Raw genomic sequence first — 23,720 nt, 5'->3', positions numbered from 1 at the left:
CCTTTTGAATGGTTGAATGCTCTGGCTGCTATGTCCTATGCAGACTTGTCTCAGAACTGACAGCCCCCTCTGCCAATCAATGCAGTGCTGTCCTGCCTCCATCAGTGATTGGCTAAATGTCCTGTCACTCCTAGACAAGTCTGTCCCGGACATAGCGGCCAGAGCGTTTGGCAGGCTTCACAGGAGAATCCTCTGGGGAGGAGGGTAGGTTAGTATGGGTTTTATGGGTTTGTTGTTTATTATGGTCTCCCCCTGACTTGCTAAACAGTCATTTACTCTAAAGTTAGCTCAATTCAGTTTTCTGTTTACAAGATGGACCTGCAGTGCAGTGTAATTCATAATACTAAATACCAATACAAGTCTATGATTAGGGGTGGGGTGATAAAGGAGATGGGAGGTGGAATGACTGAAGTGACGAGAAGCTTCATGGAGATTAAAAGAGACAGTAGAGAGACTGCACAGGACTTACTGTTAGTAAAAGATCTTACTTTATGGCTTGATTAAGACTGTTCACTACTGATCTATAATGTCCTCCCTTGTTACTGTTGTTTCTTAGGGTGTGTATAGAGACATAGAAGTGCAGGTTCCCCCCTCCTGAGTGCATTGTATGGCAGACATCATAGCTTTAGCTTTTTACCCATCTTTCATCTTTCCTGAAAATTAAAGAAAGTACCTGCAGAGCGGAAAGCTGCATAAAAAGTCCATATATAAGTGATATAATGACCAGAAACAGTGCTGCTCCTTATGTACAGTACGTACACACGGGACATAAAATAACCGAAAAACATTCTTCAACATTAACTGTTAAGGCTAGGATCACACTGCTATACTAAAGGAAACAAACGGATGGTAAAAATGGATGCTGTTGTATTACATTATAAAAAAAAAAAAACAGTAAAAAAAAAAAAACATATATACAGAGCTGTGGTTGGCCATATTTTTCTGTATGTTGAAATTAAATGCACCGAAATAGACACAGTAAAACACAGTTTGAACCCAGTATAAAGTTCTTTAAAAAAAAAAAAATCATCTAAATAATATTTTCTAAAAGGTTACGTCAGTGGGGCTGAAACTGAGGTCCTGCTAAAAGCTTTTCAAGTAAAAGTCAATTCATTATAATTTAAAAGCAAGTTTGAGGAATTAAAGGTGTCTTTTGCTTAAAAATAGGTCATGGTCCTAACACACACACACACACAAGAAAAAAAAATAAAGCTACACAGATTTATATAAAGCAGACGAGCCTCCTACGCCAGTAGTTGTCACCTTTCATCTCTGACTCCAGAACATGTGAGACCATTTTCCTCTGTGCCTTCCAGGGTTAAACCCCTCACTCATCACCACCGCACGTTCACTATAATTCAGTCTAATAGGACAGAGAATCTATACCACATTAAAGTGTACCACACAAGTAATAATTGTTTGCTTCTGCCACTAGAGATTTGTTTAATAACAATTAGATCTAAGAATGCCCCTGAGCTGTTTGGGAACAGCACATAATCTAACATAGTGTTATCCAGTTACAGCTAAAGTTCTTTAAATTAACAGTAAGCCATCAAAAACACAGTCCACCTTAGAGGATTTCAGAGAATCTGCAGTAACAGTCATAATGCCTTATATCATCCTATAAACAAACAAACAAAAAAAATTAATTGCATAGCAATATTACAAAATACAGTATTTTCCGGCATATAAGACGACTTTTTAACCCCGAAAAATCAGGGTTAAAGTCGGAGGTCGTCTTATACACCAGATATGGTCACCCCATGCAGTGTGGGGGCTCAAAAATGGCCCGCATCCCCTACCGTATGGGGCGACCACTACAAAAAAACAAAAAAACTTTAACTTAACTAGGGTACATTCCCGGCCTCCCCGCCTCCCGTACCGTTCCCAGCGCAGGCAGTGTGACGAACGCTACCTGTGTTGGGGACAGAGATCGCCGAACCTCTCCCGGGCAGCCGAGCGTCTCATCGGAGAGGCTCGGAGACGCTCGGCTGCCGGGAAAGCTTCGGGAGAATGAGAGAGGTGTCGGAAGTTCCTGAAGCCTCTCTCATCCTCCCGAAGCTCTCCCAGCAGCCGAGCGTCTCCGAGCCTCTCCAATGAGACGCTCGGCTGCCCGGGAGAGGTTTGGCGATCTCCGTCCCCGGCGCAGGTAAAGTACATCACACTGCCTGCGCCGATGGTACGGGAGGCGCGCGGAGGCCGGAAACGGGCCCTAGGTGAGCTAAAGGGGTTTTTTAAAAAAAAAAAAACTTAGCTGCAGTTAACCCCTGCCTGACTGCAGAAGGGCAGGGGTTAACATTTTCTGGCGTATAAGGCGAACCCCTGACAACCTGCTTAAAAGTCTTATATGCCCTGTCGCCTTATACACCGGAAAATACGGTAACAAAAATACAATAATTATAAGCAGATAGTTACAATAACAAAGGAAATTATACGTAAAGGTCCAAATGTAAAGGTTCTCTAGTCAAAAAACAGGATAGGTCAACAGTAACTGATCTGTGGAGTACCCCTGTGAATAGCCTGATTTTTGCCTGGAAAACATCTTTGAATGATTACTAACACTTCAAAAAAAATGAAAGTATACCTGTAACACTAAGGAATTTTTGACAAGTCGTAGATGCCTGTCAAAAGTTTTAATCGGTCAGAGTCCAGTGAAATAAGTAGGGAGAGAAGAGCATTGATAAGTGCTTCTCCACCTGCTCTCAGATTGGCCCAGGCTCTACTGTAGGTAGTTAGAGGGAGAAAGCTCAACTTTGATTCACCTGGGACACCATTGAAGAGAGCTAAATGATTGCCTTATATTGATATAATATGACAATGACCACCAGGTCTGCCATAACCTAAAAGGATGCCTGTCAATGACACACTGTCTGGGATATTATACTGCGGTACAGAAACATTGCCAATGAAAATAGTACAAATAGAAAGGGGAAAAAAAGTTTTAAAAAGTTTCTTTAAAAAAAATAATGTTTCTCCAGTAAACACTGGAAAAAATACAACTAAAAAAAAAAAAAAAAAATTGGCAGAATTACTGTTTTATCTTCTTGCCTCCCAATAAATTGGATAAAAAGTGATAAAAAGGCAATATGTAAAATTTCAACTTATCCTGCAATCCAAAGAAAATGAAAAATGGCACACATCTTAAAAATTGGCAACCCTCCAAAATGATCAGAAAACATAAACTATAGAATACTATAAACCCAGAGAATAAAGATAACAAAAGCAAAAGCGCAAAAACGAAAATAGGCTTTGACCTTAAGGGGTTAAATACATATTCCCCTCTACGCATCATTCCATATACCCCACATTTTTTTATATTTTTCCTTCCCAATTTCACTATTGGCCATGCTAATCTGTTCAAATTTGCTTACCTTCCCTACTAAATTTTCCCATTTTCCCATAGGTGGCGAGGCTGGAGCTAGCCGTGCCCGTAGTATCAGTATTTTAGCGATCATCATAAGTTTTAGAGAAAGTTTGACGTGTTTATCTATCCCGGCGGCTGTTCCAAGAACAACCACCTTCGGTTCTCTAGGGTATTGTTTCCCAGCTTCTCCATTATCCTCCCCAGTATCCCTTCCCAATATTGCTGAATCTGGGGGCAGTTCCATAGCAAGTGCAAGCTATTTGCTCCTTCCCTATCACATTTAGGGCATCTTGAGTGGCGTTTATATCCCATCTTTTGCAATCGAACTGGTGAGTAATACAGGCGGTGTACGATTTTAAATTGTATAAGCCTATGGTTCACATTTATGGAAGCAAATTTAATGCTGCTCAATATCTCTTTCCACTCTTCTGCGATATCACCTATTTCAGACTCCCATTTCTGTTTTACTGTTTTTCTGTTTTATTGTAATAATACAATAATGCAATAATACAAACGGCTGTTTGTGTCCATCCACTACTATCTGTGCTAATAATTCTACCCCCCTTTTCCGACAAAAATCTTTATGAATTATCTTGTCTAATTCTATTAGGTTATCATTACCCCAAATTGGCGTGTAACACGTGCTCCCCCGTATTTTACCCATTTTCTTAATCGCCACCCAGACTTTAAACCATTGGTTGCGCATAAGATGATTTATTCTTGATATTTTTACTAGCATTTCTGGCTTCCAAGAAGACTATCAAATCCTTCTCTTGCTCTTTCTGATCCTGCAAGATCTTCAATCCCATCCCAGTTGTCTTGTTTTTACATATATTTAGTAATTGCAGTGAGTAATAGTAAATCTCCATGTCCGGCATTTGAAGCCCTCCTTCCACCTGTTGTGTTGTCAAATACTTATAACGAATCCTAGCGCACTTCCCCCTCCAGATTAAGCTATTAAACAGATTTTCTATTCTTTTGAACCATTTACGGGGAATCCAGCAGGGGGACGCTCTTAGGACATATGTTAATTGAGAAGGACCACCATCTTAATTAGGGACATTTGGTCCATCATAGAAAGTGGTAGTCCTTGCCAAATCTTAACTTTCTTTTCAATTTTCGCTATTAAAGATTTCACATTCAGTTCTATAAATCTTTCTATCGCTTTTTTAATAAATTATATGCACCCCAAAATGCTGCCATTTAAAAGTCACAACTTGAAATGCAAAACAACAAACCCTGATGAAGTTACGTTGATAGCAAAAAAAAGTTATGTTTTTTGGCATAACAATTTTGTCTCAATAGGCTGCATTATTTTTCTAATGATCTTGGTTGTCCATCAATCCTTTAGAGTAGTTTGTCCCTTATCATTATTGCACGTTAAAAGTTTAAGAACGTATCCATACACAGTTGGTGGTGCCATCTTCTCTTTGGCCATCACCGATGTAAAGAATTTAGTACAATATTTATATAAATATTCTTAAGCAAGTAAATTGTAAATTGATTTTATTCCGCACTTTACATATAATGTGGAAATTACAATGGTTTTATGATGTGGAAACTCACCCCATGAGAACTGAAATTAGATTACAAAGTCAATAGGTCTATCAGCAGCTCTTAGATGTTAATGTGCTATGATCGCTGAGGCGAGGTTGCTGTTATGCTTCTGAATGTTTATCAGTCTCCGGCTGTCAATCTCTAAACTTACCATGCATCAGTTTTATTACCTACTTTTAACCGTTCTCTCTGTGCAAGAAAATGTTAGAGAGGAAAACTTATTTTTTTGCTATTTTGTAATCCCAGTCACTAACTGCAGCTTATAACAAAGAATTTATTCAGCATAATAGAAATAACTGGGATTTAATTGGTTTTAACTTAATGTTATTAAATTTATATGCAGTTTTTACTCTTTCTTGTGGCAGCAATTTTCATTTATTCGCTGCGTAACATTTTCTACCTCCAAGATGCATAACCTTTTTATACCTCCATAGACAAAGCCGTATGACGAGAAATTCCCTTCATTTTACCATATAATGTACTGTATAACTAAACCAGAACAAGAAAATTGTGGGGGGAAATTGAAAAAACTAAAAAATTGTGCAGCACCATCTGAGTTCACTGTGAAGGGTAAGTAGTACGTATAAATATTATTCAACAATGGTGCTAGATTTAAAAAATGGGAAAAAAGGCATTATTCAACGGGTTACTGTGATTACAATGGTGGTAAATTTAAAAATGGGAAAAAATGCATTGAAAGGCTTATTTTGACCCTTTCAATTTTTTTCTATGAGTATGTGTAACTCATTTTGTTTGTAGTGATCTGGAATTTTTTATTAGTGCCCTTTTGGGGTAGATTGAACTTTAGTGATTGGTTTTTATTGCACGTTTTTTGGGATGTAATGAGACAAAAAAGAAATTATTTTGGCGTTGGGTATTCTTTTTCATTTAGACCATTTGCCGTACGGGATAAATAAGAGTTAAAGGAGAAGTCACGCCAAAATAATTTTTTGATATGTTATTACTTGTGGAAAGTTAGACAAATTTCTAATGGACGTTAATTATGGGAAATGCACATATAGGGCTATTTCCCTTAATAATAATAATAATTTTTATTTATATAGCGCCAACAGATTCCGCAGCACTTTACAATTCTGTAATTTAGTAGATCATGGAGTGTTAGAATTCTCTCAGATACAGTGACAGTTTTTTTAGGCGGCACGTCTGTGTCAAGGGTGGTGCTTGTAGCAAGAAAAAAATCCTCACAGCATTTCAAAAGTCCATTCTCGGCACTCACCATATCATGCTTCAAAGTTATTTTATTGTAGAAAAGTCATCAAAATACATATGACGGCCGTCACATGTATTTTAATGACTTTTCTTCAATAAAATAACTTTGAAGCATGATATGGTGAGTGCCGAGAATGGATTTCAGATACAGTGACGTCACAACCCAGGGTGTAATTCCTATGGAGTGTCCAGCAGGGGGCTCTCTATATGTAGAAGTCTATGGGACTTTATTGTTTCTATGGATGTCTATGTAAAGTAATGTGTAAAGTAATTACACCCTGGGTCGTGACGTCACTGTATCTGAGAGAATTCTAACACTCCATGATCTACTAAACTAAGGGAATTTGCAGTATATGAGCATTTCCCATAATTAATGTACATTAGAAATTTGTCTAACTTTCCATAAGTAATAACATATCAAAAAATAATTTTGGCCGGACTTCTCCTTTAACCCCTTCCCCCAATATGACGTCCAGGGACGTCATGAAAAGCAGTGCCAGAACGCATCATGACGTCCCTGGACGTCATGCTTTGCCTGCCTCCCCCCACTGTCCCTAGATGAGATCGGGCAGCAGGAGGAGGCTGTGTCACACAGCCTCCTCCTGCTGCCACTGCCCGGAGGGGAGCCGTGCTCCCCCCGGACAGTTAACCCCATAAACGCCGCGGTCGATGCGACCGCAGCGTCTATGGGAAGATCTGATGTCTCCTGCTGATCGGCGTCGGGAGGAGGCTGCAGCACGTTACCTCCTCCCACCGACACTGCTGTTATCCTCCCTGTGCTCTGCTCCCCCTCCCCTCCATGATCCGGCCCCCTCCCCGTACTCAGCTCCTCTGCCTTTCCAATCCGGCCCCTCCCCGTCCTCCGCTCGCCCCCCCCAATCCGATCCAGCCCCCTCCATAGTCCGGCCCTTTCCCGTGCTCCGCTTGACCCCCCCTAATCCGATCCGGCCCCCTCCATAGTCCGGCCCCTCTCCGTGCTCTGCTTGCCCACCCCCCCTTCCCGGAGCCGGGGTAGCAATCCCGCGACTCCGGGTGGGGTTACCATAGTGACCCAGACGCTTCCCGGTGCGTCTGGGTCACTATGGTATATAACGATCAGGTCCCTGCACTGAAGCAGGGACCAGATCGTTTGAATGAGCTGTCAGCTGTATAGTAAAGTAAAAAAACAAACACACACAAATAAATACACACATAAATAATTAATTAAAACAAATAAATTAAATAAACAAATAATTAAAATAAATAAATATACACGTTCCCTATCCCCCTTTATAAATGATCCCCTATAAATAAAGTACACATATTTGGTATAGACGCACCCGTAATGACCCCGTCTATTAACCTGTTACATTAACCCCTTAGTGACCGCCGATACGGCTTTCTACGGTGGTCACTAATGGGCCTTATTCTGCTGCCATCAGCTTTTTACAGCAATGGCAGAGAATAAGGTAGCGGCGGCGGAAAGACCCCCACTCCGTCCCCCCAGCTACTGGAGGTAGCTGAGGGGTCAGGGCAGTGTGTGGGGTCCGTCCCGGCCAGCCCCTGTACCGGCGATCGCTGCTATTAAAGTTATAACGCCGCCGCATGCTTTCATCTCCCCCCACCGTGAATCCATGGCAAGGGGAGATGAAAAACGTGTCCCTCAGACCCCAGATCAGCCCCCCTAGTAGGGAATCACTAACCCTCCCCTCCCCCAGGTGGCCATCACATCCAAGATGGCCGCCCCCATCACTGTGAGCAGACTATGTCTGTACACAGTGATGGAAAATAAAAAAAAATCTAAGCCCCATTCTCTCCGCCACCGGAGGTAGCGGAGAGCATGGGGCAGTGATTGGGGACCACCCTGTGTGGTCCCAGAACAAGCGATCAGCGGTATATACTATATACCTCTGATCACTTGTACCCAGTGCAGGGAAGCACTTTTTATCCCCTGTCACCATAAATCATTGGTGACAGAGGATAAAAAGTGATAGCGTGGCCCCCACTCCCCCACCCCTTATACTTATCCGTAACCACCCCAGACTGTCCGTAACCACCCCAGACTGTCCGTAACCCCCAAAGATTGTCTGCAACCACCCCATGTTGTTCATAACCACCGCAGATTGCCTGTGACCACCCCAGATTGTCTGTACGCACCGCACATTGCCCGTGACCACCGCAGGTTGTTCGTAACCACCCCAGTTTGCCCGTAACCACCTCAGACTGTCCATAACCACCCCACATTACCCGTATCCTCATTTATTTTATTGTATTTTAGTAACTGCGCTATTCTAATAACTGTTACTAGCTACAGTTTTGCTCCAGCAAATTGACGCTCCTTCCCTTCTGAGCCCCGCTGTGTGCCCATACAGTGGTTTATGCCCACATATGGGGTACCGTTGTACTCGGAAGAACCTGTGTTACAGATTTTGGGGTGCTTTCTCTCTCCTGTTGCTCGGGAAATTGAGATATTTCTAATTAAAAGAACATATTATTGGAAAAATTCTAATTTTTCATTTTTACTGGCCAATTTTGAATACTTTCCTCCAATACCTGTGGGGTCAAAATGCTCACCACACACCAAAATGAATTCTTTGAGGTGTGTACTTTCCAAAATGGGGTGACTTATGGGGGCATTTTACTCTGCTGACACTACAGGGGCTCTGCAAACGCACCTGGCGCTCAGAAACTTCTTCAGCAAAATCTGCACTGAAATTGCTAATTGGCGCTCCTTCCCTTCTGAGGCCTGCTGTGTGCCCATACAGTGGTTTATGCCCACATATGGGATACCGTTGTACTCAGGAGAACTTGCGTTACAGACTTTGGGGTGAATTTTCTCTCCTGTTCCTTGTGAAATTGAGACCTTTCAAACTAAACCAACACATTATTGGAAAAATTCGAATTTTTCATTTTTACATTCTAGTTTTGAATACTTTCCTCTAATACCTGTGGGGTCAAAATGCTCACCACACCCCAAGATGAGTTCTTTGAGGGATGTACTTTCCAAAATGGGGTGACTTATGGGGGCATTTCCTCCGCTGGCACTACAGTGGCACTGCAAACGCACCTGGCGCTCAGAAACTTCTTCAGCAAAATCTGCATTGAAAAAGCTAATTGGCGCTCCTTCCCTTCTGAGCCCTGCTGTGTGCCCATACAGTGGTTTAAGCCCACATATGGGGTACCTTTTTACTCAGGAGAACCTGCTTTACAAATTTTTGGGTGAATTTTCTACTATTCATCACCTGTGTCAGCACGGCACATGGGTTGGATCGATAAGGCACCTGTGCAGTGTTCAGACAGGAGAAAATGTTCTAAGGGCATTCCTAATGATGAAGAAGGTGGGGAGGAGGGACGGAGGGGTGGTACAAACTTAGGGCACAGATATTCTAGGCCACGGCCGTTTGACACCAGTTTAAAAGTTGTTTTTTAGGACAATAACTGCATCACCTGCCGAACGGACTCCAGGACAGATCTTGGATTAAAAGCAGCTATCTGAGGGAACAAGTGGTTTGGGTGGGTCAGATTGTGGGTACAGAGTCACTTTAAAATAATGACCATAGGACTGATCGCCGATGCTGCCAGCTGACAGCAGGTATCAGCTGTAGACAGAGCCACAGACTGGCTGAGCAGGCATTTGTTTGCATCAAGACTGAGACCAAGTGCTGTGTACTGGGACTGGGATCATTTGAGATTTAGGGCAAGTGAGAACATATTTTTTAATTGTTTTAAGCCAAGCCTGAGCCCATTTCACTGTGAAAAGTATTCCCTGAACAAACTTTCAGTCTGAGCTCCAAAAACGACTGCTGGATTGTTCACAGAACTCTTCTTTTTTACCATTGTGGGCCACACATGATTTAAATGTCCACACAATATATATGATTAGCGAATGAAAGTGCGTTTTCTTGTTCTATGGCTCTTTTACAAATGCTGATTATCTGGAATGATCGCTATTATGATATCACTTTCAGCTAATAATCGGCCTGTGACAAGGGCCCTTAGGGTCCCCTTACCATGGTATAAGGTGTATGGGGCTCTCCTCACCGCCCACCAACAGATGATGTTGGTAGAGATAGGGGCTGGGTGGGCTGAAAAAGCACTGCCTGACCCCTTTGTTCTGGGAGAGATAAGACAAGAGAAAAACGGCGGGCGGACAATGATTCAGTCATCAGTTTTTGGGTGTATGGCCACCTTAAAGTGTCACTGTCGTGAAATTGTTTTTTGCAGAAATCAATAGTCCAGGCGATTTTAAGAAACTTTGTAATTGGGTTTATTATCCGAAAAATGCATTTTTATCATGAAAAAGCATTTTGAAGCTCTCCCCCCTGTCTTCATTGTTCTCCTATGGAGAGAGCTAAAGAAAAGACCAAAACAGGACAACAAAGAGTTAATCTACAAATCCCTCACGGGATATCTCCTGTGACAGTCACCAGTGACCTGTCTGAGCTCAGATTACAGCTGTCACCCAGCTCCTTGCCTGTAATCCTCCTAAAATTGCCTGCTAACTCCCTCCTTCCTCCTCCCCCCTCCCCTCTCCCTAGAACAGACAGGGTACGACTCCTGCAACAAGTCACAATTTTCAGATTTTTTGGAGTGGATGAAAAAGAGGAAGGAGGGGGGGACCTGGGAAAAGGCTTTTTACATGCAGATAATGGCAGATTTAGCTAATAAACCCAATTACAAAGTTTCTTAAAATCGCCTGGACTATACGACAGTGACTCTTTCAGACTGGCCACTCTTATCAGTGTCCAGCACTTTTGTACACAGTACAGCCTGCAGCCAGTGTCCAGACAATGAGCTATCAAGGAGGAGATAGTATTTGCTACCTAAATGTAAAGAGTAATACCGCTTTACACAATACATTTCAGATTAGCAGTAATATGCAATGAAAGTCAGATCTGGCAAGTTTATTTCTCTTCATATACTTCTAAATCATTTGAAAACTTCCCAATGAGGAAAGATGTGTATCTACTGTAAGTCTAATGTGGTTGAAACGCTTAAATGAGGCAAGCTTTGCATGATGAAAATGGACAGTTTTGCTAGATTTAGGTATAATACGACAAGAACAGCATAGACATGCTGATGATGCTGCCGTATTGTAAGAATGCAAAAGTAAATGAACTCAGAGGCAAAAATGCACAGGTAAAGCTGAAAATGGTAAATACCTTAAATGTATCATTACAGCTTCCTAATAAACCTGAATTTAAGGGAAAAGTTAAAACCATGAAATGTATTCATAAAAAAACAAGTGCCAGTAAAGAGTATCTCCTGAATACAGATACATTCTATGGTGTGCTGCCCTTTATGTTATAGAGCTTCCCAAGCAGGATATGACACTACTACCACTACCCATAGTAGGGCAACATCCTTCTAGTAAGTTGACTTGCTAATGATAAAAATAACAATGGGTAAAGTATGACAAGTGCTTATATATGTACTGTCACTAAAATAACAAATAAAATGTACAGAGGAACTTTATTGATTGCAATGGAGAATGTATTCTATGCCAACCAATAGTATAATCATACAAGTGCCCTAATAAATTGCTTTCCTTTATTTTGTGCTTTTTATAGACTGGTAAATTTATTCATCCAACTCACTTCAAGTTGAACCAATACACAAATAACCTATGATAGTATACAAGTAAAAAAGTCAAAACTTCATGTGCCATAAAGGCAGCCATTATAAATAAGTTCAGTGGGGGCTTTGGAAAGATAAAGACCAGCAATGGTTTGTCACAGTCTCATTCCTATTGACTGATGAGCTGCTCATAATACTTATAAGTCCGCGTTCCCCCGTTGTCCTTCTTCTCTGGTTCGGTCCTGTCCCTTCTTCTCCGGTGAAGGCCATGGTGCTAAATTAAGCGGTCTGTCACACTTGTTTTAGGAGTGACAACCTGCTCAGCCAGTCACAGGCTGATGGTGTGGGGCCTCTCTACCTAAACCTGTCTGAACTTTGCAAAGATTTTGGCTTGATAGCAAACCAAACTTTTTGCAAAGTTCGGAACAAATCTGGGTTTAGGCATCTCGGCTCGCTTATCTCTATTCGCATGGACTCCACCTTGACATCCACCATGTATCGGCCGGACGAGAACACAGAGTCTATTTGAACATTGGCACTTGTGGGTGTTACACATTCATGAATAAGGTTGGAAATTCGGTTCAATTTATATTAACAAAACAGAGAGGAAAAGTTTTTTGAAAGTTGCTTCATGACCTGTTCAAGTAAACAAGTTGCCGTAAACACTGAAGAGGCCACAGTGTTCATGAGGGTGCAAGGAGCTGGACCTTGTGTCTTTTATTACATATGGACTACTTGGAACAATAGGGGTACAGTGACCCTGTAATAGACACATACACTACAAGGGTATAGAGTGGTGCGTTTCTATGGTATTGGACTTCTTGAATGGGACAACATCTTAAAACCTTGCACCACCGCAACTAAAAGCACCGCAAGTATGAGCACATGTAAACAATAAAAAAGCTGTGGTACTCATCTAAGTGCCAATATCCCTTCAAAAAGTTTAATTAACAGGCGTTCCTGAGAGTGTGGGTCTCTTACTGACTTTTTGCTCAGTAAGATATATAACAGTAGGGTGGAGGTTACAGAGCAGCTCCGATAGTAGACAGTGGGGAGCGAAACCAAAGAGGAACGGTCACAGAGCCTGGAGAGAGAGGAGAGAGTAGATGCAATGCAGTCTCCTGGGGAGAGTCATATAAGCTCTATACTTATATGTATTGTACATACACTCACCGGCCACTTTATTAGGTACACTTGTCCAACTGCACGTTACCACTTAATTTCTAATCAGCCAATCACATGGCGGCAACTCAGTGCATTTAGGCATGTGGACATGGTCAAGACAATCTCCTGCTGTTCAAACCGAGCATCAGTATGGGGAAGAAAGGTGATTTGAGTGCCTTTGAACGTGGCATGGTTGTTGGTGCCAGAAGGGCTGGTCTGAGTATTTCAGAAACTGCTGATCTACTGGGATTTTCACGCACAACCATCTCTAGGGTTTACAGAGAATGGTCCGAAAAAGAAAAAACATCCAGTGAGCGGCAGTTCTGCGGGCGGAAATGCCTTGTTGATGCCAGAGGTCAGAGGAGAATGGGCAGACTGGTTCGAGCTGATAGAAAGGCAACAGTGACTCAAATAGTTAACCGTTACAACCAAGGTAGGCATAAGAGCATCTCTGAACGCACAGTACGTCCAACTTTGAGGCCGATGGGCTACAGCAGCAGAAGACCACACCGGGTGCCACTCCTTTAAGCTAAGAACAGGAAACTGAGGCTACAATTTGCACAAGCTCATCGAAATTGGACATTAGAAGATTGGAAAAACGTTGCCTGGTCTGATGAGTCTCGATTTCTGCTGCGACATTCGGATAGTAGGGTCAGAATTTGGCATCAACAACATGAAAGCATGGATCCATCCTGCCTTGTATCAACAGTTCAGGCTGGTGGTGGTGGTGTCATGGTGTGGGGAATATTTTCTTGGCACTCTTTGGGTACCAATTGAGCATCGTTGCAACACCACAACCTACCTGAGTATTGTTGCTGACCATGTCCATCCCTTTATGACCACAATGTACCCAACATCTGATGGCTACTTTCAGCAGGATAATGCACCATGTCATAAAGCTAGAATCATCTCAGACTGGTTTCTTGAACATGACAATGAGTTCACTGTACTCCAATGGCCTCCACAGTCACCAGATCTCAATCCAATAGAGCATCTTTGGGATGTGGTGGAACGGGAGATTCGCATCATGGATGTGCAGCCGACAAATCTGCGGCAACTGTGTGATGCCATCATGTCAATATGGACCAAAATCTCTGAGGAATGCCTCCAGCACCTTGTTGTATCTATGCCACGAAGAATTGAGGCAGTTCTGAAGGCCAACCCGTTACTAGCATGGTGTACCTAATAAAGTGGCCGGTGAGTGTGTATATATATATATATATATATATATATATATATATATATATATATATATATATATATATATACACAGATATATTAATTATATGTTAAGTATAGAGAGAAAATACAGCTCACAAAGCACAGAAGTTGTACTAACAAACATAAGAAAAGGTGTAATGAAAATGTATCGAGAAAAAGCTCCAAAATAGGTATAAAGCAAGAATAAAAAAAATTAAAAAAAGCTTTTCAAGGTTACCCGTAGCCTTTATCTCAAGCCTGAATCTCAAAGCTAATCTGGACAGCCCTTCAACAGATTTTTCATGTGTTTAAGGCACTGCAAAAACCTTAAAAAATTAAACGTACTTTATGATGCACAATGTGATAAATAGAAATGAAATTCAGTGTACATGTTCCTCGTGACATTGCATTAGCCCCTGAAATATTTTTTTTTGCTGAGCAGTTAAAACGCAAGACCATTGGAAGAGTATTAATAATACAATCCAGCCGTTACTTTTACACCTGCTACAACTTAGGCATCCACAACTATTGTCAGGGCCACCTTCAGGACAGTATTGGCAGTACTGGTGTGAGGGGACTAGCCAGTATTAGGGGTTCGTTGCTCCCACCCACCTACTACAACAATACTGTAGAGAAAAGAAGCAGAGCAGGGATTTTGTTAACCAGTTCCACTCCAGCCTAGCGGCAGGGAAGACCTTTGCACCATATGGGTGGGTTCATACTACGGAATTCTTGCGGATAATGACAGCGGAATTCCACTGTCTGTCCGCGCGCATGGCCGCGCGCCTTTCCGCCGGCTCCATAGACACCATTCTATGGGCCGGCGTATTCCGCTATCCACCAAAAGAAGTGACATGTGTGCACGGACAGACAGCGGAATTCCGCAGATATTATCCGCGAGAATTCCTCAGTATGAACCCACCCTCAGCAGAAGGAGGATGCTGTCTTGCTGTAGTTGCACAAGGTATGCTGCAACTGAGAAAAATGTTTTTAAAACACCATTCCCTTCTTTAGTGTATAACTTAGCTGCTGATGCCCTGTGCAGCCAGGGCATTATATATAGCACTAGGTTTAATAGTGTGTCAGCCCGATACCCCTAAAGTGCAGGTAGCTGAGACCCCACCCTCTCTGTTACAGCAATCACTCCCCCAGCAATCCTCTGTATTACAGTAATATAATGTCCTCCCCCCCAGCAATCCTCTGTATAACAGTAATATAATGTCCTGTCCTCCCCCCCTGCAATCTTCTCTATAACAGTTATATAATGTCCTGTCCCCCCCCCCCCAACAATCCTCTGTATAACAGTAATATAATGTCCTGCCCCCCAGAAATCCTCTGTATCAGGGGCGGAACTACCGCCGTAGCGGCTGCTACGGGGCCCCGCCGCATCAGGGGGCCCGTGGCGCGGGCCCCCGGAGCTGACATAGTCTGTAGCACCCGGCGGCCGAGCAGGCCTCCCGGGTGCTGCAGCTGTTTGGGGTCCGGGGGTGTCCTGGTACCTGGGGGCAGCACTGGTACCGGACTCAGCGTCCGCCCGGGCTAGTACTTCTGGCGCACGGAGCGTCTGTGCCGGAAGTACATGCCGGGGAGCGAACTCTGAGCTCTCTGGTACCTGTGCTGCCAGAGATAGGACGGGACGCACAAGGGGCCCCCCCTTGTCATCCCGTCCTATCTCCGGCAGCACAGGTATCAGAGAGCTCAGAGTCCGCCCCCGGCCTGTACTTCCGGCACAGACGCTCCGTGCGCCGGAAGTACTAGCCCGGGCCGACGCTAAGTCCGGTACCAATGCTGCTTTGGAACCCCCTGGACACCCCCCCAGGAAGCCCCCTGGGGGGAAACGGAGAAGACAGCCGACGGGGGAGTTAGGTGAGTTGTGTTTTTTTTTTTTTAATCTGCTTTGCAAAGGGGGATGATACATCTATGTATCATCTATGGGGGATATACAGGGGGGGGGGGGCATCTATGCGGATATACAGGGGGGGCATCTATGGGGGATAATACAGGGGGCCATCTATGGGGGATAATAAAGGGGGGCATCTATGGGGGATAATACAGGGGGGGTGGCATCTTTGGGGATAATACAGAGGGGGTGGCATCTATGGGGGATAAAACAGGGGGGGGCATCTATGGGGGATAATACAGGGGGCCATCTATAGGGGGATTATACAGGGGGCCATTTCTAGGGAGACAACATAAGGGGCATTTATAGGGGGACCAAATGAGAGGGCATCTATAGGGGAACAACATGAGGTGCATCTATAAGGGGGTGGGCAACATGGGGGACCATCTATGAGGGGGATGGAAAGCACAGGGGGGTCATTTATAAGGGGCTAACATGTAAGGCATCAGTAAGGGGGAATACACAGAGGGGCATATACTATAAGGGGGTCACATAGTGTTAGGGCTACCAACTAAATGAGGGTGTAAAGGGGCCAATACAGATGTGCAGTGTGTATAGAGATGAGGATGGTGCCAGTATAAGGAGCCTAATATGTTTGTTTGGCAGATTATGTGGATTCGTGGCTCGGAGAAGTTCTCATAATGGCCCAGGGCAGATGGAGAAGAAAATGAAAAGGAAACAACTCTGATCAGAGAAGACGCCCCCTGTGAGTCACCTGATGTAACTGCACTGTAATGTATTTGGTGTACAGAACCTGTGTAGAGCTGAGTGCAGGGCCGCCGATAAGGCAGTACAACTGGTACTGCCGTATGGGGCCCGGACCCTAAGAGACATGGGGGGGGGGGGCCGCCGGCCGCTGCCCCCCGTCCGCTACGCTAGGGGGGCCCCGCACGGCCCCCCTTGCCACCTGTTTTTGATGGGGGAGAGCACCGGCCCACGGGTGCCTAGTCCGCGCCGGGAGGGGGGGGGGAGGGAGGGGGGGTGACGGAGCGGCCGGGGGAAGGATGGGCAGACAGGCTGGTTCCCTCCCCCCATGCAGCGCCGAGGTCCGGGGTCCGGGGTGCGGGGCAGGTGTTGAGCTTCCGGCACACACAGTCTGACAGAGGGCGGAAGCTCCCAGCTGCAGCCCCGCGGTCCCGGATCTTGTCTCCTGCTCGGCGGCGCTCACGTGATGTGACGTCATCGCCGAGCAGGAGAGAAGATCCGGGAACGCGGGGCTGCAGCTGGGAGCTTCCGGCCTCTGTCACACTGTGTGCCGGAAGCTCAACACCTGCCCCGCACCCCGGACCCCGGACCTCGGCGCTGCATGGGGGGAGGGAACCAGCCTGCCTGCCTATCCTTCTCCCGGCCGCCCGCCCCGTCACCCCCAGCCTCTCCCCTCTGCCCGCCCCTGGCCCCCCTGCATCCTCAGCTGCTCCCTTGCCCCCCCCGCCTCTCCCCTGCCCCCCCCCAGCCTCTCCCCTGCCCCCCAGCGTCTCCCCTGATCCCTCAGCCTCTCCACCTAACCCTCAGCCTCTCCCCTGCCCCCCCCAGCCTCTCCCCTGCCCCCCCCAGCCTCTCCCCTGCCCCCCCCCAGCCTCTCCCCCTGCCCCCCCCAGCCTCTCCCCCTGCCCCCCCCCAGCATCTCCCCCTGCCCCCCCAGCCTCTCCCCTGCCCCCCAGCCTCTCCCCTGCCCCCCCAGCGTCTCCCCTGCCCCCCCAGCGTCTCCCCTGCCCCCCAGCGTCTCCCCTGACCCCTCAGCCTCTCCACCTAACCCTCAGCCTCTCCCCCTGCCCCCCAGCCTCTCCCCCGGTCCCCAGCCTCTCCCCCCTGCATTCTCAGCCTCTCCCCCTAACCCCCAGCCTCTCCCCCTAACCCCCAGCCTCTCCCCTGCCCCCCAGCGTCTCCCCTGACCCCAGCGTCTCCCCTGACCCCTCAGCCTCTCCCCCGGTCCCCAGCCTCTCCCCCCTGCATTCTCAGCCTCTCCCCTGACCCCCCAGCCTCTCCCCTGACCCCCCAGCCTCTCCCCTAACCCCCCAGCCTCTCCCCTAACCCTCAGCCTCTCCCCTGCCCCCCCAGCCTCTCCCCTGCCCACCCCAGCCTCTCCCCCTAACCCCCAGCCTCTCCCCTGCCCCCCCAGCCTCTCCCCTAACCCTAAGCCTCTCCCCCTAACCCTCAGCCTCTCCCCTACCCCACAGCCTCTCCACCTAACCCTCAGCCTCTCCCCTGCCCCCCAGCATCTCCCCTGACCCCAGACTCTCCCCCTGTCCCCCAGACTCTCCCCCTGCCCCCCCAGCCTCTCCCCTGACCCCCCCCAGCCTCTCCCCTGCCCCCCAGCGTCTCCCCTGATCCCTCAGCCTCTCCACCTAACCCTCAGCCTCTCCCCCTGCCCCCCAGCCTCTCCTCCCTGCATTCTCAGCCTCTCCCCTGCCCCCCCAGCCTCTCCCCCTAACCCTCAGCCTCTCTCCTGCCCCCCAGCGTCTCCCCTGACCTCAGCCTCTCCCCTGCCCCCCCCAGCCTATCCCCTGCCCCCCCCAGCCTCTCCCCCCTGCATTCTCAGCCTCTCCCCTGACCCCCCAGCCTCTCCCCTTCCCCCTGCCTCTACCTTGCCCCCCAGCCTCTCCCCTGCCCCCAGCCTCTCCCCTGCCCCCCCCAGCCTCTCCCCCTAACCCTCAGCCTCTCTCCCTAACCCCCAGCCTCTCCCCCTAACCCTCAGCCTCTCCCCTGCCCCCCCAACCTCTCCACCTAACCCTCAGCCTCTCCCCTGCCCCCCAGCATCTCCCCTGACCCCAGACTCTCCCCCTGCCCCCCCAGACTCTCCCCCTGCCCCCCCAGCCTCTCCCCGGCCCCCCAGCAACTCCCCTGACCCCAGCGTCTCCCCTGCCCCCCCAACCTCTCCACCTAACCCTCAGCCTCTCCCCTGCCCCCCAGCGTCTCCCCTGCCCCCAGCCTCTCCCCCTGCCCCCCCAGCCTCTCCCCCTGCCCCCCCCAGCGTCTCCCCTGACCCCCCAGTCTCTCCCCTGACCCCCCAGCCTCTCCCCTGACCCCCCAGCCTCTCCCCTGACCCCCAGCCTCTTCCCCTAACCCTCAGCCTCTCCCTTGCCCCCAGCCTCTCCCCCTGCCCCCCCAGCCTCTCCCCCCTGCCCCCAGCCTCTCCCCCCTGCCCCCAGCCTCTCCCCCCTGCATTCTCAGCTGCTCCCCTGCCTTCCAGCCCCTCCCCCTGACCCCTAGCTTCTCCCTCTGAATCCCAGCTTCTCCACTGCCTCCCTACCGCTCCCCCTGAACCCCAACCTCTCCCCCTGAACCCCGGCTTCTCCCCTGCCACCCTAGCTGCCCCTCCCTGCTGCTCCCCTGCCCCCCAGCTGCTCTCCCTTTCCCCCAGCTGCTCTCCCTTGCTCCCCCAGCTGCTCTCCCTGGCTCCCCCAGCTGCTCTCCCTGGCTCCCCCAGCTGCTCCCCCCGTCACCCCCAGCTGCCTCCCTTCCTCAGCCCCCCCCCAGCTGCCTCCCTTCCTCAGTCCCCCCCCAGCTGCCTCCCTTCCTCAGTCCCCCCCCAGCTGCCTCCCTTCCTCAGTCCCCCCCCCAGCTGCCTCCCTTCCTCAGTCCCCCCCCCCGCTGCCTCCCTTCCTCAGTCCCCCCCCCAGCTGCCTCCCTTCCCCAGTCACCCCCAGCTGCCTCCCTTCCCCAGTCACCCCAGCTGCCTCCCTTCCTCAGTCTCCCCCCAGTTGCCTCCCTTCCCCAGTCACCCCCAGCTGCCTCCCTTCCCCAGTCACCCCCAGCTGCCCTCCTGCCCCAGTCACCCCCAGCTGCCCGCCTGCAGACGAGTTATGGTCAGAGAAGTCTTCATGATGCTGCGCCAGATGGAGAAGAAAGCAAAAAGTTAGCGACAGCAATTCGAGAAGACGTCACCTGTGAGTCATTAGTAACTGCACTGTAATCACTTCTATAGTGTGCAGAGCCTGTGTACCATTGGGGTCTCAATGGGTCAGTGTATTGTTTGCGGTAGTGTACTGACACAGCCCTGCGGTCACTACAGTACACTAACCCAAACTTTTAAACTAGGACCCAACTACAAGAGCTGCAGGCACTACAACTCCCAGCATATCTGAGGGCTGTAGACTGTCAGTAAATGCTGGGAGTTGTAGTGCCTGCAGCTGTTGTAGTTGGGTCCTAGGTGCATTATACACTGGAGGCTTTGTGGGAGATCAGAATACAGAGATCTGTGGGGGCTCAGTGTGTGGAAGTGACCCCAGAACATCACTAATAGGGGATAGAACAAAAACATCTCCCCCTATCCCTATTAGTGCTGTTCTGGGGTCACGTCCCTGCACTGAGCCCCCACAGATCTATGTATTCTGATTTCCCACAACGCCTCCAGGAGCCAACTACAACAGCTGCAGGCACTACAACTCCCAGAACAGTCTGCAGCCCTCAGGATATGCTGGGAGTTGTAGTGCCTGCAGCTGCTGTAGTTGGGTCCTAGGTGCATCATACACTGGATGCTTTGTGGCATATCAGAATACATAGATCTGTGGGGGCTCAGTGCAGGGAAGTGACCCCAGAACATCACTAATAAGATATTGGGGGAGATGTTTTTGTTCTATCCCCTATTAGTGCTGTTCTGGGGTCACTTCCCTGCACTGAGCCCCCACAGATCTATGTATTCTTATGTGCCACAAAGCATCCAGTGTATGATGCACCTAAGATCCAACTACAACAGCTGCAGGCACTACAACTCCCAGCATGTACTGACAGTCTGCAGCCCTCAGGATATGCTGGGAGTTGTAGTAAAGTAGTACAATCCTATGATAACTGCGGCTGTAGACAGATGTTTTGCTGGACCTTCAGGGCTGATGGTTGTCACCCACAGATTGCAGCCACCAGGAGACTCTGCACACAGTGATTTATTAAAGGGTTGTCCTCTCAGAGACTACAACTCCCAGCATACCCTGAGAGCTGTATAAATGGAGGGTGTTCTGAGATTTGTCACAGATACAGATGAATTCAGGAAAGAAGCGGGTCAGCATGTCGTGTCTCACTGGTTGTATATTGGTGGGCCCCAGGTACCCCAGCCCAACACTGGACAGAACCAGTCCCCAAACTAAGACGTCCCCGGCCTCCTTCCTTCCTCCATCACGTGTTTGATGAGAACAGCGGGCATCAAGCAGAGCGGCACCCAAGTGCCAGGGTATATACCATGCATGTACAGTAACGTGGGGGGGGGGGGGGGGGCGCCTCTGCGTGCAAAGTGCCTAGGGCAGCATGAACTCTAAATACAGGCCTGCTCACCGCCATGTATTCGCTATCACTGGCTTGGGTGAGCTAAACTAGTCTGCCTGGGGGGGGGGTGATTTGTATATGCTCACTAACATGGAACAGCCTCATTATATTAGCCTTATCAACATTCTATGTTAGTGAGCATACTGGGGAGGGAATATTGGTGAACATATACAAATCAAACAGCCCCCCCCCCCCCCAGACCCTCAAAATTCAATAACCCCAGACGGGGCATTGCCTAGTACTCAACAGCATTCTGAATACAGGGGAACCCCTACCCCACTCTTGTATAAGTTTTAGTCTCCATCATAATGAGCCCCGCTGGGCTTCTAGAAACGCTATAAATTGTACGTTGCAGGGGTGAATATAATGCACTGCATACAGAGCCCAAGAGACGGCTATACAAGTAAGTGTCTGTATGGTGACATTTAAATTGCACCTTGTTCACATTTAGTTTCTACAATTTTATAACTGTATAACAGAGGTTACATTTTAAGCCACTGGGAAAAATGGGGTATATGAGCCAGTTCTCTAGAATTAATCTGAACCAAATTATACCTCCCAGCAAGGCGTGGGTCGAACACACAATTTTTTTTTTTTTTTTTTTTATTAATGTGGGGGGCCCAGACACTTTGGTTGTATGGGGCCCCGAAATTCCTGATGGCGGCCCTGGCTGAGTGTGTTGATGGCGTAGTGGTCGATCGATCGAGGGAGGGGGGGGCCTCAATCAAAAGTTTGCTATGGGGCCCAGCCATTTCTAGTTACGCCCCTGCTCTGTATTACAGTAATATAATGTCCTGTCCCCCAGCAATCCTATGTATTACAGTAATATAATGTCTTGCCCCCCCCAGCAATCCTCTGTATAACAGTAATATAATGTCCTGTCCTCCCCCCCTGCAATGTTCTCTATATCAGTAATATAATGTCCTGTCCTCCCCCCAACAATCCTCTGTATAACAGTAATATAATGTCCTGCCCCCCAGCAATCCTCTGTATCACAGTAATATAATGTCCTGCCCCACAGCAATCCTCTGTATAACAGTAATATAATGTCCTGCCCTCCCCCCCTGCAATCTTCTCTATAACAGTAATATAATGTCTGTCCCCCCAACAATCCTCTGTATAACAGTAATATAATGTCCTGCCCCCACAGCAATCCTCTGTATTACAGTAATATAATGTCCTGCCCCCCCAGCAATCCTCTGTATAACAGTAATATAATGTCCTGTCCCCCCAGCAATCCTCTGTAGTACAGTAATATAATGTCCTGCCCACCAGCAATCCTCTGTATAACAGTAATATAATGCTCTGCCCCTACAGCAATCCTCTGTATTACAGTAATATAATGTCCTGCCCTCCCCCCTGCAATCTTCTCTATAACAGTAATATAATGTCTGTCCCCCCAACAATCCTCTGTATAACAGTAATATAATGCCCTGCCCCTCCAGCAATCCTTTGTATTACAGTAATATAATGTCCTGCCCCCCAGCCTCTCCTCCCAGCAATCCTCTGTATTACAGTAATATAATGTCCTGCCCCCCCCCAGCAATCCTCTGTATTACAGTAATATAATGTCCTGCCCCCCAGCAATCCTCTGTATAACAGTAATATAATGTCCTGCCCTCCCCCCCTGCAATCTTCTGTATAACAGTAATATAATGTCCTGTCCCCCCCAGCAATCCTCTGTATAACAGTAATATAATGTCCTGTCCCCCAGCAATCCTCTGTATTACAGTAATATAATGTCCTGTCCTCCCCCCCTGCAATCTTCTGTATTACAGTAATATAATGTCCTGCCCCCCTCAGCAATCCTCTGTATAACAGTAATATAATGTCCTGCCCCCCAGCAATCCTCTGTATTACAGTAATATAATGTCCTCCCCCCAGCAATCTTCTCTATAACAGTTATATAATGTCCTGTCCCCCAGCAATCCTCTATATTAAAGTAATATAATGCCCTGCCCCCCCCCCCAGCAATCTTCTGCATAACAGTAATATAATGTCCTGCCCCATCTCACAGTAATATAAAGCCCCCCCCAGGAATCCTCTGTATTACAGTAATATAATGTCCTGCCCCCCCCCAGCCATCTTCTGTATATAAGTAGTATAACGTCCTGCCCTCCCCCCAGCAATCCTCTGTATTACAGTAATATAATGTCCTGCCCCCCCCCCAGCCATCTTCTGTATATAAGTAGTATAACGTCCTGCCCTCCCCCCAGCAATCCTCTGTATAACAGTAATATAATGTCCTGCCCCCCAGCAATCCTCTGTATCACAGTAATATAATGTCCTGCCCCACAGCAATCCTCTGTATAACAGTAATATAATGTCCTGCCCTCCCCCCCTGCAATCTTCTCTATAACAGTAATATAATGTCTGTCCCCCCAACAATCCTCTGTATAACAGTAATATAATGTCCTGCCCCCACAGCAATCCTCTGTATTACAGTAATATAATGTCCTGCCCCCCCAGCAATCCTCTGTATAACAGTAATAT

The sequence above is a fragment of the Dendropsophus ebraccatus genome, chromosome 2, assembly GCF_027789765.1.
Source record: "Dendropsophus ebraccatus isolate aDenEbr1 chromosome 2, aDenEbr1.pat, whole genome shotgun sequence".
Classification (NCBI taxonomy): domain Eukaryota; kingdom Metazoa; phylum Chordata; class Amphibia; order Anura; family Hylidae; genus Dendropsophus; species Dendropsophus ebraccatus.
Note: the sequence above shows the minus strand (reverse complement) of the source record.